Source organism: Erythrolamprus reginae, chromosome 4 (assembly GCF_031021105.1).
Source record: "Erythrolamprus reginae isolate rEryReg1 chromosome 4, rEryReg1.hap1, whole genome shotgun sequence".
In the NCBI taxonomy this organism is placed as follows: domain Eukaryota; kingdom Metazoa; phylum Chordata; class Lepidosauria; order Squamata; family Dipsadidae; genus Erythrolamprus; species Erythrolamprus reginae.
Genome location: NC_091953.1, coordinates 137,024,028 through 137,040,095, shown reverse-complemented (window position 1 = coordinate 137,040,095; position 16,068 = coordinate 137,024,028). Strand labels below are relative to the sequence as shown.

The following is a 16,068-nucleotide window of genomic DNA, read 5'->3' as shown; positions in this document are numbered from 1 at the left end:
ATGGAAGGCAGGTTGGCAGCCATTGTTTTGTTCTGCAGTTCTGATTCTCCTCTGAAGTCTGTGTCGGTCCTGTTGGGTTGCAGAACCAAACTAGACAGTGATAGAGGTGCAGATGACAGACTCAGTAATTCCTCTGTAGAACTGAATCAGCAGACTAGCTGATAAGAGCAAAATACCTTCAAATAGGTGCTTTGGAAAGTAGTTTCAAGTATTCCATCCAACACATCTAATGTGATAAAGTTTATAATTATAATTATTATAATTTATAATAATTATAATTATTATATAGCCGCCCCGAGTCTACGGAGAGGGGCGGCATACAAATCTAACAAACAAACAAACAAACAAACAAATAAATAATCTTAGAGCACTGATGGTCTTATATTTTGGATTTTAGCAAACATCCTGATAAGGTTTCTCTGTTTTTAATGCAATGGGAAATAAAGTTCCTTGCTGTATATAGTTCATTGTGTAGATAATATATGTAATTCCGTAACCTTTTCTTTCTTTTACAATACAGGGACGGCCAGCATACAGAAAATCACAATAACGCATCCCTTGCTCATTAAATGTAGCTGCTTCGTTGGAATCCCACAAAAATAGGAGAAAAGGTAAAATATTTTACAATTTTATCTCGACAGGAGCCTATTAAGGGCCAGTGTATGCTTTTCACACTGAATACACAACATACTTTTGTATACCAGGACAATATCTCTTGTTAATGAGGAGGGGGTATGTTAATGCATAATACATTCTGGACTAAAAATAGTTTTGAGGACAGAAAGAGATTTCGCAGCTTCCCAATGAAATATGCCGAGAACATAATGCATAAATAGTTGGGTAGTTTATCCATTTTGTTATTATTATTTTGCTACATCTGGATGATTCAGAACTGTGGTTGATATTCAGTCATTTAGTCACTTCTAAATCTTCATGGCCTTGAATTAATCTGTTAGTACTTTGTACATAACAGGTTCGGTTTGGCAACATATAAACAAGCTAACAATGAATGCTTGTATGTTTTGAAACACTATAGCTTTAAGAGTTAGTGTTGGAGAGGGCCACAAGAGGGAGCCAGAAGCGTGATTCTCTCTGTGTGTCTCAGTTATTTCTCGGTTTGGTGTTGCTGATTCATCGTGACTGCTGTAGTAAGAACTCTGTGCTCAATGAAAGTTTATGTATTTGTAAGTTGTCCACAAATGCATGGAAGCAAAAAAATGGGTGAAAATCACTGCAATCTCATGCTCACGCATGCCCTCGCGTGAGATTTAGCTTCCGGCACATGCACATGGGTGTGCGCTGGGGTCCCGGAGTTCTGTGGGAAGCACATGGATAGCGGTGGCAACGAGGAGCCCTTGCCTCGTACCACGATTAGAATGCAACATTGCAGGCTGAGGATGAGAGAGAAAAAAGAGAGAATAAGAGAGAGAAAGAAAGAAAGAAGGAAGGAAGGGATAGAGAGAGAGAGAAAGACAGAAAGACAGAAAGAAAGAAATTAAATAAAGAGAGAATGAGAGAGAAAAAAGAGAGAATGAGAGAGAGAGAAAGAAAGAAAAAAGGAAGGAAGGAAGGTAGAGAGAGAGAGAGAGAGAAAGAAAGACAGAAAGAAAGAAATTAAATAAAGAGAGAACGAGAGAGAAAAAAAGAGAGAATGAGAGAGAGAGAAAGAAAGAAAAAAGGAAGGAAGGAAGGAAGGTAGAGAGAGAGAGAGAGAGAGAGAGAAAGAAAGAAAGACAGAAAGAAAGAAATTAAATAAAGAGAGAATGAGAGAGAAAAAAAGAGAGAATGAGAGAGAGAGAAAGAAAGAAAAAAGGAAGGAAGGAAGGGATAGAGAGAGAAAGAAAGAAAGAAAGAAAGAAAGACAGACAGAAAGAGAAAGATTTGATCTGCCAAACTGATCAGCAGAAGTAGCTTGCAGGAATGTGCTCTAACCACTGTGCCACTGAAGCTCTCGCTGTTGATCACCACAGCTCACGCGCATTGATGTTTTTCCTGTCTTGCTTTTCCGCAGTCCAACTTTTGCAACTAATTTTTCCAGTCTTTTTCATACGCTGTTCTTTTTATCTTTTTCTTTTCATATCTACTTGCAAAACCACGCGTGGCCGTTGAACTGCATTATCCTGTAAAACTGTTTGCTGGTATTTCATGAACGCCTGAAGCTTTGCTGTGGGCTGTTCACACTTCTTTTTCCCCCCCCTTTACGAGAGCCGCTAAGAAATCTTTCAGCTCTTTGGAAAACAATGGCTTTGTTCGTGTTTTCATCTACCTTTTCTTATCTCCCGGTCTCTTTCCTTCTTTCTGTGCGGTGTCCAAATTCTATATAGCCGCAATGACAAGTAAGCGAGGGATGATGGAAACACACCTATTGTTCTACCAGTGTGAAGCCTTTTGTAAACTGACTTGTAATTTGTTTAAATAAACAGCGTCCTACCTTGTAGCTATCACTCTAATACTTGAAGCTTTGTTGCTGGAAATATTTTTGAGGAAGCCCTTAATTTCATTTTTCTGGGATGTCTGGCTTGGTTTCATGACCAAGCCTTTGTTTGTAACATCAGTTTTTGGGATCTTTCTGTATAACAAGTAGTCATCAAATTAATTGTCTTCACTTATCTAACAAAATGAAATTCAACGGTGAAAAAAGTCAGGTTCTACATTTAGGCGAGAAAAACAAAACGCACAGGTCCAGTATAGGTTGTATCTTGCTCAACAGTAGCAACTGTGAAAGGGATCTTGGAGTCCTGGTGGATGTTCTGTCGGGCTCTCTGGCAGAATCCTCCCAAAAATGCACAGGTACAAATTTCAGACACACACACACGTTTGAAAATTCAAAACAATGTTCTTTATAATGAAAATTCACTTAAACCAAGCCCTCTTTTTGTATAGCAAAGAGCCCTCGTCTCCAAACAAACTGGTAATTGGCACAAGTCCCTTATCAGTTCTGTGATACTTAGATTGCAGCTGTGAGGCAATTCACAGTCCTTCTTTCACAAAGTGAAACACACTTTGCTCTGGTTTAGTTTCAAAGCGGGGAAAAATCAGCACACAAAAGGTCAAAGTCAGTAAAGCAGGCACAAAACACAACGATCAGATAATCCTCCACAATGGCCAAACCCACAGGCTGCTATTTATAGCAGCCTCACTAATCACCACAGCACCACCCAACCACAGGTGGCCTCATTTTCTTTGATAACAATCTCTCAGTTGTTGTTGCCTATGCATCACTCTCCGCATGCGTGGCTGTATCATTAACTCTTGTTCTGAATCCAAGGAGGAGCTAGGTAATTGATCTCCTTCTGAGCTGTCTGCCACACTCTCCTCCTCCCTGTCACTCATGTCTTCTTGGTCAGAGGAGCCTTCATCAGCAGATTCCACCGGGGGCAAAACAGGCCTGCAGCATGTGGATGTCTCCCCCACATCCACAGTTCTTGGGGCAGGAGCAGGGCCAGAGCTAACCACAACAGTGGACAACCATTTAAATATGAGCCAGCCGTATGCAGCCAAAAAAGCCAACTCAATTCTAGGCTGCATCAACAGAGGGATAGAATCAAGATCACATGAAGGTTTAATACCACTTTATAAGGTCTTGGTAAGGCCATACTTGGAATCCTGCATTCAGTTTTGGTCACCACGATGCAAAAAGGATGTTGAGACTGAAGAAAGAGTGCAGAGAAGAGAAACAAAGATGATTAGGGGACTGGAGGCTAAAACATATGAAGAACAGTTGCAGGAACTGGGTATGTCCAGTTTAATGAAAAGAAGGACCAGGGGAGACATGATAGCAGTGTTCCGGTATCTCAGGGGTTGCCACAAAGAAGAAGGAGTCAAGCTATTCTCCAAAGCACCTGAGGGTAGAACAAGAAGCAATGGATGGAAATTAAACAAGGAGAGAACCAACTTAGAACTTAGGAGAAATTTCCTGACAGTCAGAACGGTTGATCAGTGGAACAGCTTGCCACCAGAAGTTTTGAATGCTCCAACATTGGAAGCTTTTAAGCAGATATTGGATAACCATCTGTCTGAAGTAGTGTAGGGTTTCCTGCCTAAGCAGGGGGTTGGACTAGAAGACCTCCAAGGTCCCTTCCAACTCTGTTGTTGTTGTTGTTGTTGTTGTTGTTGTTGTTGTTAATGCCGCCCTTCTCCTTAGACTCAGGGCGGCTTACAACATGTTAGCAATAGCACTTTTTAACAGAGCCACCAGCCTATTCCCCCCACAATCTGGGTCCTCATTTCTCCCACCTCGGAAGGATGGAAGGCTGAGTCAACCTTGAGCCAATGGTGAGATTTGAACCACTGACCTGCAGATCTAGTAGTCAGCTTTAGTGGCCTGCAGTACAGCACTCTACCCGCTGCACCACCTCGGCTCATGATTCTTGACAAATGTATCTTTTCTTTTATGTACCCTGAGTGTACCCTGTGTGTCCAATCACACTGGGCCAATAAAGAATTCCATTCTATATTCTATTCTATTCTATTCCATTCCATTCCATTCCATTCCATTCTATTCTATTCTTGACAAATGTCTCTTTTCTTTTATGTACACTGAGAGCCTCTGCACCAAAGACAAATTCCTTGTGTGTCCAATCACACTTGGCCCATAAAGAATTCCATTCTATTCTAACATTCCATAGGTGCCATCTCTGGCCGTTTTCATGCAGGAAGATACTATGGTACATGGCGTGAAGGTCTCTGAAATATTCCTGTTCCATTTGCTTGGAGTTGCTCCATCTCCATCCATGCTGCATTTATTTATTTGTTAGAAGTCTAACCAATCAATCCATCCATCTCACCTGTCGGTCCATTCCGTTTCTTTCCTGAGCTTTTTGTTGCTTTCAGCTGCTGATAAAACAGGGGGAAACGAGCATTCCTAAACTATTCGTTCTGCCAGGGAATTTCACTTGTCTTTTAACATTTTCTTTGGAGTAGGTCATGTTCCTTCACAATGCAACATGCTAGTCAGTGTTGCGCTGTGGATACGTGATGTGCAATTCTTCACTATAATGGACGGACTCGAAGGCCCTCCATCCCGGAGTGTGCGCGTAGGACTTCGGGGGATTTGACTGACACTCGGTACAAAATGTGTTCCATTTCCTCCTCCCCTGTTGGTTCAAACTACGGATAAAGGAAACTCGAGAGAACAGAGGGGGAAACATGGTTTTGAATGCTCGCCTGCGGTGTGGCTAATTGAACCGTGTACCGCCATGTGTGTTTTTTCCCTCCTCCATGAATAGTCGATGAGAAAGGGGAACAGTTTGGAAAACTTTGAAGGAATGTGGCCGCCCCCCTGAATTTCAGATTTCACTTTAGAACACAAAGCAAGTTATGTTCAGGTGGGGGGGGTCCAACTTACCGTCACTACCACTGCTGATGCGCGCACAGCTCTGGTGACCAGTGGGCGCGTGCATGCGGTGGAGTGAGCTTTGGCTTCTGCACATGCGCAGGAAGCAATATCTCATGAGATGATGTGTGCGAGAGAGATTTCAGCAATTTTCGGCGATTGTTTGCTTCCACGCATGTGCGGAAGCAGAAATACTACCCAAAGCACCACAATCACCAAAATCTCGTGTGCCAGACAGATAGACAGACCGAGAGAAAAGAGAGAGAGAGAGAGAGAGAAAGAGACAGACAGACAAGATAGATAGGTAGGTAGGTAGGTAGTAGATAGACAGATAGATAGATATTGATTGTAAATAGATAGATAGATAGATAGATAGATAGGTAGGTAGGTAGGTAGGTAGGTAGGTAGTAGATGGATGGATGGATGGATGGATGAATTGGATAGGGGTAGGGTGGGGTGGGGTGGGGTGGGATGGAGTAGGGTAGGTAGGTGAATAGATGGATGGATGGATGGATGGATGGATGGATGGATGGATAGGATAGAGGCGGAGAGGGGCAGCATACAAATCTAATAAATAAGTAAGTAAGTAAGTAAGTAAGTAAGTAAGTAAGTAAGTAAGTAAGTAAGTAAGTAAGTAAGTAAATAAATAAATAAATAAATAAATAAATAAATAAATAGGAGTGGAGAGGAGTGGGTAGGGTAGGGTAAAAATCTTTATAGGCCAAATGTGATTGGACACACAAGGAATTTGTCTTTGGTGCAGATGCTCTCAGTGTTCATAAAATGAAATATACATTTGTCAAGAATCAGGAGGTACAACACTTAAAGATTGTCATAGGCTACAAAGTAATCAGGAAACAATATTAATATAAATCGTAAGGGTGCAAGCAACAAGTTACAGTCATACAGTCCTAAGTGGGAGGAGATGGGTGATAGGAATGATGAAAAACCCCCTACTAGTAATAGTAATGCAGCCTTAATGAATAGTTTGACAGTGCTCAGGGGATTATTTGTTTAGCAGAGTGATGGCATTTGAAAAAAACCTCTTCTTGTGTCTAGTTGTCTTGGTGTGCAGTGCTCTGTAGCGACTTTTTGAGGGTAGGAGTTGAAACAGTTTATGTCCAGGATGTGAAGGGTCAGTAAATATTTTCACTGTCCACAGGTCCTCAATGGTTTTGTTTTACCCTTGCTGCCCATTTGTAATTTATGGCTGGTGTGATCGTGGAGAATCACAAGGTTAAGCTGGGCAGCCGTATAAATCCCAAAGCCACCAAATAAATCACATAGAATGAAAAGGTTGAACAGATTCTTTCCTTCGCTGTTTAATTAAAGTGTTTGGAGATCCCTACAGATACTGTAAATGATGGGTTTTGTTGCTGTGGGGTTTTGTCATTTCATCATCTGGACAGCGTATGTGAGTACTTGGCAAGTCAATAGGCACGAAGAGCGTCCACCATTAAGCCAATAATGTTTTCCTCTTGTCATGGACCGAATAAACAGTTTTTCCCTGCAGGAAATTCCTCATAAGTTAGGCTGAGGGTTTTTTTTTATTGTGATGCTTCATTTCCTTTCAGCCATGTACCAAAGGGTTAGGGTTGCATCAAAGTTTGTAAATGCTCGATGGCTGGTGTGAATAAATCGATAGAAGGCTGCAGGGTGGATTTGGTTCAGTGGCCTCATTGGGGGGGAGAGAAGGAGGAGGAAAGCAGGAGGGAAGGAAGGAAGAAAGGAAGAGATGGAGGAGGAGGAAAGAAGGAAGGAAGAAGGTGAAGAAGGGGGAGGACAAGGAGGAGAGAAGGAAGCAGCAGGAGGAGAAGGAGGAGGAGAGAATGAAAGAGCAGGAGGAGGAAGAAAGGAAGGAGAATGGGAAGATAGAGGAGGAGGAAAGAAAGAAGGGATGGAGGAGGAGGAGGAGGAGAGAAGGAAGAATAAGGTGAAGAAGGGGTGGACAAGGAGGAGAGAAGGAAGGAGGAGGAGGAAGAGGGAAGGAAGGAGAGGAAAGAGAATGAGGAAAGAGGAGGAGAGAAGGAAGAAGAAAGAGATGGAAGAGGAGGAGGAAGAAAGGAAGGAGAAGGTGAAGATAGAGGAGGAGCAAAGAAGGAAGGGAGGGAGGAGGAGGAGGAGAGAAGGAAGGAGATGGTGAAGAAAAGGGAGGACAAGGAGGAGAAAAGGAAGGAGGAGGAAGAGAGAAGGAAGAAGAAAGAGATGGAGGAGACGAGGAGAAGGTAGAAGAGATGGAGAAGGAAGAAGAAAGAGATGGAGGAGGAGGAAGAAAGGAAGGAAGGAGAAGGTGAAGATAGAGGAGGAGCAAAGAAGGAAGGGAGGGGGGAGGAGGAGAGAAGGAAGGAGATGGTGAAGAAGGGGGAGAACAAGGAGGAGAGAAGGAAGGAGGAGGAGGAGAGAAGGAAGAAGAGGAAAGAGAATGAGGAGAAGAGGAGGAGAGAAGGAAGGAGAAAGAGATGGAGGAGGAAGAAAGGAAGGAGAAGGTAAAGATAGAGGAGGAGGAAAGAAAGAAGGAGAAGGGGAAGAAGGGGGAGAACAAGGAGGAGGGGAAGGAGCAGGAGGAAGAGGGGCAGGAGACTTCTATGACACCGGCATCAAACAACTTGTCCCACAGAGGATGACAAAATGTATGGAACTGAATGATGATAATGCAATATCTATGTTACAATCCATGCAACTTTTTTTTTTTTTTTACAATATCTTCATTCTTTGTATTTTTTAAATAAACCTTACTTTCTGGATAACCCTCTTATATCCCGAAAGAAATCCAATACAGGCAGGAAATCCGAAGGGAGTTGGCTTGATGGATGGCAAAGAGTTTATCAGACATTCAGATCGCGTTCCCCTAAAAAAAAGTAAATAGCCAGCACGAACAACGTCAGAAGTCCATCAACCTGCAAGGCCCTTATATTTGGCAGCTGTCAAGTACGATCAAAGAAGCAAAATTCATAAAGGCTTCCTTTAATGCCAAGAATTAAGTCCGTGTTTCTCCATCTCGGCAACAGGCTGGGGAATGAATTCTAGGAAGCCGAAGACAACACATATCTTAAAAGTTTGCTGAGGTTGAGAAATACTGAATTAACGATTGCATTAGAGAATCGTGGGAGGCGGCCAGGGGACCTTTACACATGTGTTGTTAAAATGGGGTCTCTTTGAAACGTTTGAATCTCTTCGAACGGTGGATTTAGAGTGTGTTTATTTGATTAACCTGTAATGGGATCTCACATCTTCTGATTGTGTTAAGATACTTTGTTTTTCGTTTTTCTTTCCAGCCTGAGTGCAATCTCTTATAGCAAATTCTTTGGCAATCTTCAAAAATCGATAGGAGGTAAAATTAGAAGTTTGCTTATTGTTTCATTCCTTTGGGAAATCACCCTGATAAAATCCTTCTGATAAAATTGCTCAGCCAGAGAAGAATCTTGGGGAGAATTTTTCCTCCTCATTTAGAGTAGAGTAGAGTGGAGTGGAGTGGAGAGTAGAGTAGAGTAGAGTAGAGTAGAGTAGGCCAGAATAGAATAGAATAGAATAGAATAAAATAGAATAGAAAGATATTGACAAAACTGAACGGGTCCAAAGACGGGCTACAAGAATGGTGGAAGGTCTTAAGCATAAAACGTATCAGGAAAGACTTTATGAACTCAATCTGTATAGTCTGGAGGATAGAAGGGAAAAGGGGGATGTGATCGAAGCATTTAAATATGTTCAAGGGTTAAATAAGGTTCAGGAGGGAAGTGTTTTCAATAGGAAAGTGAACACAAGAACAAGGGGACACAATCTGAAGTTAGTTGGAAGAAAGATCAAAAGCAATGTGAGAAAATATTATTTGACTGAAAGAGTAGTAGATCCTTGGAACAAACTTCCAGCAGACGTGGTTGGTAAATCCACAGTAACTGAATTTAAGCATGCCTGGGATAAACATATATCCACTGTAAGATAAAATACAGGAAATAGTATAAGGGAAGGCTAGATGGACCAGGAGGTCTTTTTCTGCCGTCAGACTTCTATGTTTCTATGTTTAATAGAATAGAATAGAATAGAATAGAATAGAATAGAATAGAATTTTTTATTGGACAAGTGTGATTGTTCATAGAGGGAATTTGTCTTTGGTGCAGATGCTCTAAATGTACATAAAAGAAAATATACACTGTGAAACCATTTCCTAAGTCTGCATTACTATTACTACTAGTTTTTTCTTATCATTCCAATCACCCATCTTCTCCCATTTATGAATGTAAGACTGTAACTTGTAGCTTGTATTCTTCAGATTTTTATTAATATTGATTGTTTCCTGATTGCTTATTTGTCCCCTATGACAATCATTAAGTGTTGTACCTCATGATTCTTGACAAATGTATATTTTTCTTTTATGTCCACTGAGAGCATCTGCACCAAAGACAAATTCCTTGTGTGTCCAATAAAGAATTCTATTCTATTCTATTCTATTCTATTCTATTCTACTCTATTCTATCCAAACCTAGCATCACACTAGCAGAAACCGCTGAGATAATCTCAACACTCAGATTTATTTGCCTTTCAGTGCCTTTCAAAAAGCACTTGAATCCATCATCTGAGAGACAATTTGGCCCCAGGAACTATTTTTCCCTATATTCTCAAAAAGATGCATTTGTGGATAAAGGATGGGAAGATTTATACACAGCAGACTGATTCAGTTTCAAACCCCCTGTCTGTCTTTATTACGTCTCCCACAAATACTTCCCTCTTCTTCTTCTTCTTCTTCTTCTTCTTCTTCTTCTTCTTCTTCTTCTTCTTCTTCTTCTTCTTCTTCTTCTTCTTCTTCTTCTTCTTCCTCTTCCTCTTCCTCTTCCTCTCCTCCTCCTCCTCTTCTTCTTCTCCATCTTCTTTTCTTCCTCCTCCTCTTCCTCCTCCACCTGTTCTTCTTTTTCTTCCAATTCTCCCTCTTCCTCCTCCTCCTCCTCTTCCTCCTCCACCAGAACTAATTCAGAGGGGTGCCAGGGAATTAGGACTTTTATTCTACGCTTTGAGTTAAAAGATTAATGTCTGGATATCCAATGCAAGTTTTTGACCATAGTAGAAACCTGGTTTGTTAGCTGATTTTTTAATGTTTTAATCTACCCACAGCATTGAATTTTCCTTGTGGTGCCTTATCCAATTACAAAGTAGGACTCCTCCGGTCTGACTTTTTTTCTCTTTTCCCTGATGACTTTGTGCTGCAAGATTCTTCAATGCTCTCCTTTAGTTGAACATCTCAACTAATCAAACACATTTCTTTAAAACTCAAGGTCAAGTACTATTCGGAAAAGAGACTTGATATTTTCTAACTGGTGTGGCAGTTAAGGCAAGGCGTGCTTCAAAACACGATTTCACTTGCTCCCTATAGTGTAATTATAGTCTTTCCAACCACTGAAGTAATTTTTAAATTATAGATTGGTCCAGTCATTTAATTTGATAGGAACAATCATGGTTAATTTTACAATTTTTATGCTACCACAACAGTGACAAAAATGATTTATCTGCCTGCCAAGCTCTGTCTTTTATTGAAAAATATGAATTTGTCTGTGCTTTTTAAAAAGAGGACACAAGCGCTAAGATAAAAAGGCCACGTTCATTGTCTTGAATAAAAAAACACTTTCCTAAGAATTGATGCACTGGGAAATTGGAAATGTCAAAATTTCTCTCCTCTTCTCTCCTCTCCTCTTCCCTTCTCTCCTCTCCTCTTCCATTCCCTTCCCTTCCTTCTCTTCTCTTCTCTACTCTACTCTTCTCTTCTTCTCCTCTCCTCTCCTCTCTTCCCTTCTCTTCTCCTCTTCCCTTCCCTTCCTTCCCTTCTCTTCCCTTCCCTTCCCTTCCATCTCTTCCCTTTCATCTCTTCTCTTCTCTTCTCTTCTCTTCTCTTCTCTTCTCTACTCTACTCTACTGTACTCTACTCTACTCTACTCTTCTCTTCTTCTCCTCTCCTCTCTTATATTTATGTTTATTTAGATTTGTATGCCGCCCCTCTCCGCAGACTCGGGGCGGCTCACAACAAAGTGCAAAAGACAATTTACAACAAATCTAAATTTCTACTAAAAACATTTTAAAAACCCCATTTCCGGGGGAGATGTCTCAGTTCCCCCATGCCTGACGACACAGGTGGGTCTTAAGGAGCTTACGAAAGGCAAGGAGAGTAGGGGCAGTTCTAATCTCCGGGGGGAGTTGGTTCCAGAGGGTCGGGGCCGCCACAGAGAAGGCTCTTCCCCTGGGGCCCGCCAACCGACATTGTTTAGTTGACGGGACCCGGAGAAGGCCCACTCTGTGGGACCTAATCGGTCGCTGGGATTCTCTTCCTTCTCTTCTCTACCCTTCTCTTCTCTTCTTCTCCCCTCCCCTCCTGTCTTCCCTTCCCTTCTCTTCCATTCCATTCCCTTCTCCCTTCGCAATGGTTGTGAGTGTGAAAACTTTTCATCAGTAATTCTCTTCAGTGCCGTTGTAACTTCAAATGGTCACTAAATGAACCCTGTTGTAAGTCAAGGGCCACCTGAAATTAGCCAACGGTGAAGGGAACCACTTCTTTTTTCTAATCGACTCCTACAAAACCAGGAACATTAGAACTCATTTTTCGCAACTAAAGAGTTCAGAGCAAAGCCTAATTATTTCAGCGTGTCTTGAGGTTGTCCTATTTTGAGGCTAATGGAAAGTGGAATGGAGACTATTGGAGCTTCTTCCAGCTGTGAGCCGTCGCTTTCATTTCCACCATCTCCAATTTCTTTTAATACATCAAATAGCACCTCTGCTGAGGCTTTGGCTCCCAATGCTTTAATTAGCTAATGGAATTAAAAAGGAACCATGGCACAATGACACCTATATTTCAATTATAGATCCCTGCTTTCTACCAAGGTGGATGCCAGCAACCGACGGGCTGATGGGAATTTTGCGAGAGATTTAAAGGACAATTGATCAATTCAGCCTGGAAACTCTCCAGTGTGGCTATTTTTTGCTCTGTTATAAGTTGCTCTTTTTCCCCCCTTGTGAACTTGAAAGCCTCAATAGGAATCGTTCCAAATGAGTAATTTGATTTTTTTTTTCAAAGACAAAATTTATTTTTCTCCAACATAAAATAAAAAGCAATACAGTACACTTAAACCATGCTTAAAATAAAACATATATAAAGTTTTTCTTTTTCTATTAATGGAAGCTTTACTTTCTTCCATTAAAAACATACAGAACTTATATAGTATTATCAAATTAAAAAACCTCAAAACAAAACAATCTTTTTCCCACCTTGCACTAAAAAAAACACATTACATCAGTACAAACAATATCAAACTCACTATTATGCCCATCTTAATTCAAACTTTCATTTCTACATTAGATTAATTAATCCAGTATCAGCTTATGCTATAATTACTAGAGGTTTTATATATATATCTGAAATAAAAAAAAATACTTCTTATCATATATCACATAAAGTGTATTAGGAAATTCTTTATATTTAAATTCTTATTAATAAGTAATTTTTTGTCATATCATTATATAATGCTACCACCAATTCTTATCTTGCCATCTGGCTAACAATATTTTAGTTCAATTTTCAATAGGAATCATTCCAGACGAGTAATTCGATTTTTTTAAAAATATATTTTTTAAAAAATGGTTTTTAGCTGGCAGGTTAATTTTTTTCTGCCTCTCTAACGCTGGGCTCTTTATCCCCTCCCCCCCACTCTCTGGATGTCTGCTGAGTGTTAGCTACACGAACCGTGGTCTTTTCTCCGTTGCAAATAATAATTAACTGAATTCCTTCAGGCCAAGCTCCTTTCCTGGGAGTGTATATATATTGCATTTTAGAGCAATGGCCTTTTCCGAATTTATTTGAGACATTCAGCGGAGGAAAATGAACACGCCTTAATATCACGGCTGAATTCTTGCCAGGGTTTTGTGACATGGAGGGCTAGTGTTAGACTGCTCTGTTTTTTTCTTAATGTTGTCGTAAGAAAAAGTTCATTCTTTTAAAAACCACAGGTAGTTCTTAACTTATGGCCACAATTGAGCCCCAAATTGAAACAGATGTCCTATGTTGGTTGAGGCAGGCAGGGTTCCCTTGGGTCCCATTGGTTGGGGGTCTGGGGAAAGGGAGGGTTTTGCCTTCTCTTTCTGCTCAAGATCCCCATGGACAATTGGGGGGCCACTGGGGGACACAGAAGGCTGGACTCGATGGGCTTTGGCCCCATTCAGCAGGGCTCTTCTTAGGTTCTCGTACTCTTAATTCCTGTGGCTAAATGAAACATTTATGAAGTGATTCCCCCCCCCCATTTTACAAGCTTTCGTGCCTCACTTAAGTGCATCACTGCAGTTACGTTAGTAACACAGTTGAATAGCATAGCATAGCATAGCATAGCATAGCATGGCACGGAACGGAACGGAACGGAATAGAATAGAAAATAGAGTAGAGTGAGTAGGGTAGGGTGGAATGGAGTGGAATGGAGTTGGAATGGAGTAGAGTAGAGTAGAATAGAATAGAAAATAGAGAAGAATGAGTAGGGTAGGGTGGAATGGAATGGAATGGAATGGAATGGAATTGAATGGAATAGCATAGCATAGCATAGCATAGCATAGCATAGCATAGAATAAAATAGAAAATAGAGTCGAGTGAGTAGGGTAGGGTAGAATGGAACAGAACAGAATGGAACAGAACAGAACAGAATAGAATAGAAAATAGAGTCGAGTGAGTAGGGTAGGGTAGAATGGAACAGAACAGAATGGAACAGAACAGAACAGAATAGAACAGAAAATAGAGAAGAGTGAGTAGGGTAGGGTGGAATGGAGTGGAGTAGAGTAGAGTAGAAAACAGAGAAGAGTGAGTAGGGTAGGGTAGGGTGGAATGGAATGGAATAGAATGTAATAGCATAGCATAGCATAGAACAGAATATAGAATAGAGTGATTAGGGTAGGGTAGAATGGAACAAAACAGAACGGAACAGAACAGAACAGAATAGAAAATAGAGTCGAGTGAGTAGGGTAGGGTGGAATGGAGTAGAGTAGAATAGAATAGAAAATAGAGTCGAGTGAGTAGGGTAGGGTGGAATGGAACATAACAGAATAGAATAGAAAATATAGAAGAGTGAGTAGGGTAGGGTGGAATGGAATAGAATAGAATTCTTTATTGGCCAAGTGTGAATTTGTCTTTGTGCAGATGTTCCCAGTGTACATAAGAGAACATATACATTTGTCAAGAATCATGAGGTACAACACTTAATAATTGTCATAGTGGTCAAAGAAGCAATCAGCAAGCAATCAATATTAATAAAAATCATAAGGAAGCAAGCAACACGTTTCAGTCATACAGTCTTAAGTGGGAAGAGATGGGTGAAAGGTTATACTATGGTATGGTAGTTATATGGTAGTAAGTGTGAAAAATAGTCATCAAGTCCCTTTTTTCAGTGTTTTGTAACTCCAAACAGTCACTAAATGAATTGTCAATCTCTTGATAATCCCTCAGAGGAGGCAGGAATGATAAAATCCCTTTTCTCAGCCCAAGACTAGAGGAGAGACAAGAGGGAGCAGATTTTATCCATAAAGAACCTAGAAATGAAAATAATTGGGTGAGTGACCTGTCTTTGGAGGACATCAAGGAATTTGCATTCCAGAAGAACTTCTCCCAACTGTGAAATATGATTGATGGAATTCGGAGGAGATAAATGCAAACTCATCTAAGTTGGACCGTTTTGATTTGCATAGAAATGGTCCTCGCTCAGATCAGTTTGCATTTATGGCAATGATTTGAATTTCAGTGGGGGTATGTGAAGGAGCGTGCGGAGTAATCTCTTAGTGGTCAGAGATACACAGATATACAGTGGTACCTCTACATAAGAACACCTCTACTTACAAACTTTCTAGGTAAGAACCGGGTGTTCAAGATTTTTTTGCCTCTTCTCAAGGACCATTTTCCACTTACAAACTGGAGCCTCCAAAACTGTAATCGGAAAAGGCAGGGAGAAGTCTCCGTGGGGCCTCTCTAGGAATCTCCTGGGAGGAAACGGCCAGGAAAGGCAGGGAGGAGCCTCTGTGGGGCCTTCTAGGAATCTCCTGGCAGAAAACGACCAGGAAAGGCAGGGAGAAGCCTCTGTGGGGCCTTCTAGGAATCTCCTGGGAGGAAACAGGACTGGAAAAGGCAGGGAGAAGCCTCCGTGAGGCCTCTCTAGGAATCTCCTGGAGGAAACAGGGCTGGAGAAGGTGGAGAGAAGTCTCTGTGGGGCCTCTCTAGGAATCTCCTGGGAGGAAACAGGGCCAGAAAAGGAAAGGAGAAGCCTCCGTTGGGCCTCACAAGGAATCTCCTGGGAGTAAACAGGACTGGAAAAGGCAGGGAGAAGCCTCCGTGGGGCCTCTGTAGGAATCTCCTGGGAGGAAACAGGACTGGAAAAGGCAGGGAGAAGCCTCCGTGGGGCCTCTGTAGGAATCTCCTTGGAGGAAACAGGTCTGCCTGCCTGCCTGCCCGCCCGCCCGCCCGCCCCGCCCGCCCGCCCATCTATCTATCTATCTATCTATCTATCTATCTATCTATCTATCTATCTATCTATCTATCTATCACTATCTATCTATCTATCGCTATCTATCTATCTATCTATCTATCTATCTATCGCTATCTATCTATCTATCTATCTATCTTTCATTTTCTCTCTCTCTCTCTCTCTCTCTCTCTCTCTCTCTCTCTCTATCTATCTATCTATCTATCTATCTAATTATAAATCATCTGTCTGTCCATCCATCCTTCCATC

The 16,068-nt window shown here is 41.3% G+C and overlaps 1 protein-coding gene across 4 annotated transcripts in view; it reads left to right on the top strand.

Moving 5' to 3' along the window:
• Positions 1-16,068, top strand: part of ENOX1 (ecto-NOX disulfide-thiol exchanger 1) — a 400,166-nt gene that overhangs the window by 219,017 nt on the left and 165,081 nt on the right. For all 4 annotated transcript variants that reach the window (XM_070751411.1, XM_070751410.1, XM_070751412.1 and 1 more), the window contains one exon: positions 521-611. The gene's annotated coding sequence lies outside the window, so the exon portion shown is untranslated. The remainder of the gene's footprint in view (positions 1-520; positions 612-16,068) is intronic.